The sequence below is a fragment of the Moschus berezovskii genome, chromosome 22, assembly GCF_049115385.1.
Source record: "Moschus berezovskii isolate FMDL1 chromosome 22, NW_MosBer_1.0, whole genome shotgun sequence".
Lineage (NCBI taxonomy): Eukaryota > Metazoa > Chordata > Mammalia > Artiodactyla > Moschidae > Moschus > Moschus berezovskii.
In genome coordinates this window covers 9,268,573-9,275,250 of record NC_142481.1, presented here as the reverse complement: position 1 = coordinate 9,275,250, position 6,678 = coordinate 9,268,573, and the positions used below count along the sequence as shown (strand labels likewise).

Below are 6,678 nucleotides of genomic sequence, written 5' to 3'. Positions count from 1 at the left end.
TCCTCTGTCCATAGGATTTTCCAGGCAAGAATACTGAAGTAGGTTGCAGTTTCCTTCTCCACCCAATCCATAGGTTGTCTTTTTATTTTGTTTATGGTTTCCTTTGTTGTGCAAAAGCTTGTAAGTTTGATTAGGTCCCATTTGTTTATTTTTCCTTTTATTTCTATTACCTTGGGAGACCCTACAGTGGAATATTATTCATCCATAGAAAAGAATGAAATTCTGATTCACGCTACAGCATAGGTGAACTTTGAAACCATTATGCTGGGAATTCCCTGGTGGTCCAGTGGTTAGGACCACTCTGCACTCTGACTGCCAGGGTTCCAGGTTCAATCCCTGGTCAGGGAAGTAAGTTCCCATAAGCCATGAGGTGGAACTAAAAAATAAAACATTATGCAAAGTGAAAGAAGCCAGACACAGGCCATATATGGTAGGGATTTCATTTATACGAGAGGTCCAGAATAGACAAATTGGTAGAGACAGAAAACAGATTAGTGGTTGCCTAGGGTTGGTGGGGGGAGAAGGCAATGGCAACCCACTCCAGTACTCTTGCCTGGAAAATCCCATGGGCGGCAGAGCCTGGTAGGCTGCAGTCCATGGGGTTGCTAAGAGTCAGACATGACTGAGTGACTTCACTTTCACTTTTCCCTTTGATGCATTGGAGAAGGAAATGGCAACCCACTCCAGTGTTCTTGCCTGGAGAATGCCAGGGGTGGGGGAGCCTGGTGGCTTGTCATCTATGGGGTCGCACAGAGTCGGACACGACTGAAGCAACTTAGCAGCAGCAGCAGGGTTGGTGGGGAGGGCGGGGGATAGGAAGGGACGGCTAATGACAGAGTTTCTTGTTGGAATGATGGAAATGTTCTGGAACTAGATAGTGCTGATAGTAGCACAAGCCCGTGAATGAATATACAATAAACCATGGAGCGGCTTCCCTGGTGGTCCAGTGGTTAAGAACCTGACTTGCAAAGCAGGAGACATTGGTTCCATCCCTTGTTGGGGAATATCCCACATGCCTCAGGGCAGCAAAGCCCTTGTGCCACAGCTACTGAGCCTGCACTCTGGAGCCCATGTGCCTCAACTACTGAAGCCCAGTGCCCTAGAGCCTGTGCTCTGAAAGCAAAGAAGCTACTACAATGATAAGCCTGAGCACTGCAACTAGAGAGTAACCCCCGCTTGCTGCAAGAGAAAAGCCCTTGAAGCAACGAAGACCTGGTGCAGCCAAACACAAGTAAATAATTTTTTTAAGTTCTTATTAGAAAAAAAAAAACACCTTGGAATGGATCATTTTAAACAAGTGAGTTTTATGGTATGAGAATTGCATAGCAATTACAAGTAATAGTGACAACAAGCCCGTCAATGACGGGGTATGCCCTTTGAGACCAAACGCGAAACCCCCGGTGGAAGGTCACCCAGTCCCTCAGCCTCATGCGGCTGAGCTCTCAAGGTGCCAGCAGCCTGACCAGCCTTCTTTCCCTGTCTGCCACCTCTGGGCCTTTGCACCTGTTGCTCCCCTCCACCCTTGTCTATTATCTTACAAGTCTTAGCTTACAATGGGCTCCCTTCAGGAAGGTGTCCCTTAATCTCCAGAGTGCAGGTCAGCAGTTTCCCAAAGCAGCCTTAGGGATGATTTCCAGGTGATTTATTTTAATGTATGTTGGGGGAAAAGTAACTGGACTTCATGAATTTTGTAGCTTGGGGTGAGCCTAAGGTAGCCCCAGGGAAATCCATCAAAGGAAGAAAAAAAAACTTGATTGAAAGGACAAATTTTTAACAATTAATTTTACCTAAGTAGAGTTGGTTAGCAATACTAATTTCTACTATACAGCAAAGTGATTCAGTGATACGTATATAAACATTCTTTTTGTAAGAGTTTTAAAAAATAATTTTATTTCTTTGTTTTTGGCTGTGCTGGGTCGTGGTTGCTGCCAGGGCTTTTCTCTGGTTATGGAAAGCAGGGGCTACTCTCCAGTTGCAGAACGCGGGCTCCAGGGTGCACAGGCTTCAGTAATTGTGGTTCCCTGGCTCCAGATCACAGGCTCAACAGTCGTGGCACATGGGCCCAGCTGCCCCGAGGTATGCGGGATCCTCCCAGATCAGGGATGAAACCCGTGTCTTCTGCATTGGCAGGCGGACTCTTCATACCCCCAGGGAAGCTCCTAGACATTCTTTTTCAAGTTCTTTTTCACATTCACTTACTTCCATTATGTTTTGTCATAGGATATTACATATACTTCCCCGTGCTATACAGGAGAACCTTGTTTATAAGAGAACAGATCTTTAAGATACAACAGAGGCAGTACTCTGCAAAAACTGTGAAATAGCCCCTCAGGAATAAGCGAAGTGGGGAAGCCCCTGGGGGCTGGGTTTACTCCACCTGGCCTCCCATAGCAGCCATCAGACTAACACCTATCAGGCTGGGAAATGGTTTGTTTCACACCTGTCTCCCCCGCTGAGGTGTGAGTCCCAGGAAGACAGGGCAGGGCCTGTCTCCTCTGTACCCCAGCATTACGGGTGCAAGGCGGGGCCTGTCTCCTCCCGCTGTACCCCAGCATTACGGGTGCAGGGCGGGGCTCGGAGCAGGTGCTCAGAGAGGGTGTGCTGAATGAACTCAGGCCAGGTAATTCCAGAGTGCGGACTTTCACCCAGGGGCACTGAGGAGTCCTGGGAGGGTTTCCATCAGGGGAGGGTCAAGGTTGATCTGTGCTTTAGGAATTCCAGGCTCCTGGGACTTCCCTGGTGGTCCAGTGGCTAAGACTCCCAGCTCCCAATGCAGGGACCTGGGTTTGATCCCTGGTTAGGGAGCTAGATCCTATGTGTCCCAACGAAGACCTGGTGCAGCCAAATAAATAAATATTTAAAAAAAAAAAAAAAGAAAGAAAGAAATTCTAGGCTCCCTTTCTACTCTAGACCCACACTCCTCCGCATCCAACCTCTTCTATCAGACACCGCTTTGTACTTCTCCTCCTCCAGGAAGCCTTCCTGAACTGTAGGCTGTGTGGTGGAGTGCCTGCTCTGGGCTTCCCCCATCCCAGCCCTGTCTACCCTGGGGGTGGGTCTGTATCCTCCAGAGACCGGTGAAATCTCCACGAGGTCCACCCTAGGCTCTCAGGAACCTCCTCAGAGCAGGGGCCTTGACTGGGTCTCACTCCACTGCCATCTCCCGGATCTCCCTCCGGTCCTTCTCTCCACCAGTCCCTCACTAACTGTTTGTGGACATTGCCATGTGTATTTTTTAATTTAATTTTTACTTTATATTGGGATGTAGCTGATTTACAATGTTGTGTTTATTTCAGGTGTACAGCAAAGTGGTTCAGTTATACATACACATATATCCCTCCATTTTCAGATTCTTTAGCTTGGGTTTCCCAGGTGGTGCAAGTGGTAAACAAGCTGCCTGCCCATCAGGAGACATAAGAGATGGGGGTCTAGATCCCTGGGTCGGGAAGATGCCCTGGAGAAGGAAATGGTAACCCACTCCAGTATTCTTGCCTGGGAAATCCAATGGACAGAGGAGCCTGGTGGGCTATAGCCCATGGGGTCGCAAAGAGTTGGACACGACTGGAGCCACTGAGCATGCATATAAGTTATTACAGAATATTTTTATGTGTTTTAAAAATTATTTATCTTTGGCAGTGCTGAGTCTTCACTGTTGCAAGAGTTTTTCTCTAGTTGAGGAGAGCAGACGTTACTCTCTAGTTGTGCATGGATTTCTCATTGGGGTGGCTTTTCTTGTTGCTGAGCGTGAGCTCTAGGCTCAAGAGCTCAGTCCAGAGCACAGGCTCAATAGTTGTGGCTCAGGGGCTTAGCTGCTCTGGGACATGCAGGATCTTCCTGGATCAGGGATCGAACCCATGTCTCCTGCATTGGTAGGTAGATTTCTTACCACTGAGTCACCAGGGAACCCCTCATGTGTGTTATTTTTTAAATCACGTGTGCTTATTGCCTCGCCTCGCTTTCTCATCATCTAAAAAAATTTTAAATTTGTGTATTATGAAATTGATTGTTGTCACCATTAAAAATGTATAATTCAGTGGCATTAAGTACATTCACAATGTTGTACCATCACCACTATCCTTTTTTTTTTTGACTCTGCTGGGTCTTAAGTTGCAACACATGGGATCTAGTTCCTGGATCGAACCCAGATCCCCTGCATTGGAAGCATGGAGTCTTAACCACTGGACTACCAGGGAAGTCCCCCCTCACCCCAAAAGGAAACTCTGTGCCCCTGTAGCCGTCACTCACCATTCCCTGCTCCCTACATCCCCTGACCACTGCTCATCTCTTTTCTGTCTCTGTGGATTTGCCTCTTCTGGACAGTTCATAAAAATGGGCTCACCCAATATGTGATCTTTCAGATCTAGCTTCTTCCACTTAGGATTGTTTTCAAGGTTCTATGTTGTAGCATGGACTCATTCTCTTTTATGGGGCTGAATAATTTCCCATTGGGTATACCACATTTTGTTGATTGCTTCACCTATTGATGGACATTTGGGTTGTTTTCACCTCTGTGAAAACAGCAGTGACTATAGCTGCTGGGAACATTCATGTACAAATTATGGTTTGAACTCCTGTTTTCCACTATTCTGGGTACACATAGGCGTGACCCTGTAGTAATTCCAGGTGCAGCGGATGGAGGAAAGAGCAAACTCGTCCATACTGGCGGCCCCATTTTACCCACCAGCACTGTGTGAGGATTCTCATTCCCCTACATCCTTCCTATCATTTGGTATTGTCCTTTTTTGGATTGTAGCCCTTCTAATGACGATGAAGGGGCACCTCATTGTTGTTTTGACTTGCATTTCCCTAATGACTAATAGCTTCCCAGATGACGCAGTGGTAAAGAACCCGCCTGCCAATGCAGGATATGCAGGAGACACGGGTTCGATCCCTAAGTTGGGAGGATCCCCTGGAGTAGGAAATGGCAACCCATTCCAGTATTCTTGCCTAGAAAATTCCATGGACAGAGGAGCCTGGCGGGCTACAGCCCACGGGGCCACAAAGAGTCGGACATGACTGAGCACACACACAATGACTAGTAACTTTGAGCATCTTTTCCTGTGCTTCTTGGTCATTATCTTCTGCAAACTGACCTTAGCTCCTACCGCCTCTCTAAAGCCATTTTCCCTGTATTCACCAATCCACTGGCTTATCTCTCTCTCTCTCTGTTAAAGGGCCCCATCTTTCCCTGCCCCCCCCTTTATTTATTTTTTTGGTTGCACCACCCATGGCATATGGGATCTTAGTTCCCCAACCAGGGAATCGAACCTGTGCCTCCTGCATTGAGAATGTAGAGTTTTAACCACTAGACAGCCAGGGAAGTCCCTTGGTTTTAACTTTAAAACAATGTTTATGGTTTATTACATGATATTGAATATAACTAGGCTTCCCTTGTGGCTCAGCTGGTAAAGAATCCGCCTGCAATGCAGGAGATCTGGGTTCGTTCCCTGGATTGGGAAGATCCCCTGGAGAAGGGAAAGGCTACCCATTCCAGTATTTTGGCCTGGAGAATTCCATAGACTGTATAGTCCATGGGGTCACAAAGAGTCGGACACGACTGAATGACTTTCACTTCACTCATTGAATATAATTTCCTGTGCTATACAGTGGGAACTTGCTGCTTAGCCACAGGCTTAATTCCCATTTTTTCTGTCTCTTAGTAACTTTGCATACCTTCTTCTCTCTCCTTCCATGATCTACCCATTCCTAGTCTTCCTCTTCTTTTTCTGGAGAGAGATGTGTGACCTCGGGCAAGTTACGTAACTTCTCTGTGCCTCGGTTTCTTCATCTGTGAAGTGAGACCGCTAACCATTTTGACCTCAGGGTTGTTGTAACAATTCAGTGAGTTAGAAGTGTGCCGGTAATCATTAGGGAAGTATTTAATGGTGAGAGAGGAGTAGGAGGGCTGAGGGCCAAATGTTTCCTCGCGAAAGGTACTTTAAAAAATAAAAAAGATTGAGGAAGAAAAAATTAAATTAAAGAAACTTGCCCGAATATAGAATTTTTAGGGAAAAAAACATCAAAAATTATTTTATTTCAAAAAAATCCACAAGAATATTACTGAACCATAAAAAATAATGAAATAACACTATTTACAGCAACATGGATGGACCTAGAGAGGATCACACTAATCGAAGTAAGCCAAAGACAATGTCATATGATATTGCTTATACATGGAATCAAAAAGAAAACAAACAAAACCCAAAACAAATGAACTGATTGACAAAACAGAAAGAGACAAAACAAACTTGTGGTTACCAAAGGGAAAGGGGTGGGTAGGGATAAACTAGGAGTTTGGAATTAACATATACATGCTGCTGCTGCTGCTGCTAAGTCACTTCAGTCGTGTCCGACTCTCTGTGACCCCATAGACGGAAGCCCACCAGACTCCCCCGTCCCTGGGATTCTCCAGGAGTGGGTTGCCATTTCCTTCTCCAATGCATGAAGCTGAAAAGTGAAGTCACTCAGTCGTGTCCGACCCTTAGTGACCCCACGGACTGCAGCCTACCAGGCTCCTCCATCCATGGGATTTTCTAGGCAAGAGTACTGGAGTGGCTTGCCATTGCCTTCTCCGATATACATGCTACAATATATAAAACAGATAACCAACAGGGACCTACTGTATTGTACAGGGAACTATACTCAGTATTTTATAACAATATTTAAGGGGACAGAATC

The 6,678-nt window shown here is 46.1% G+C and overlaps 1 non-coding gene across 1 annotated transcript; it reads left to right on the top strand.

Annotated features, from left to right (window-relative positions):
- The first annotated feature begins 272 nt into the window (after positions 1 to 272).
- Positions 273 to 348, top strand: TRNAQ-CUG (transfer RNA glutamine (anticodon CUG)). Its single transcript has one exon. It is a non-coding gene; the product is annotated as a tRNA-Gln (tRNA).
- Positions 349 to 6,678: the final 6,330 nt, after the last annotated feature.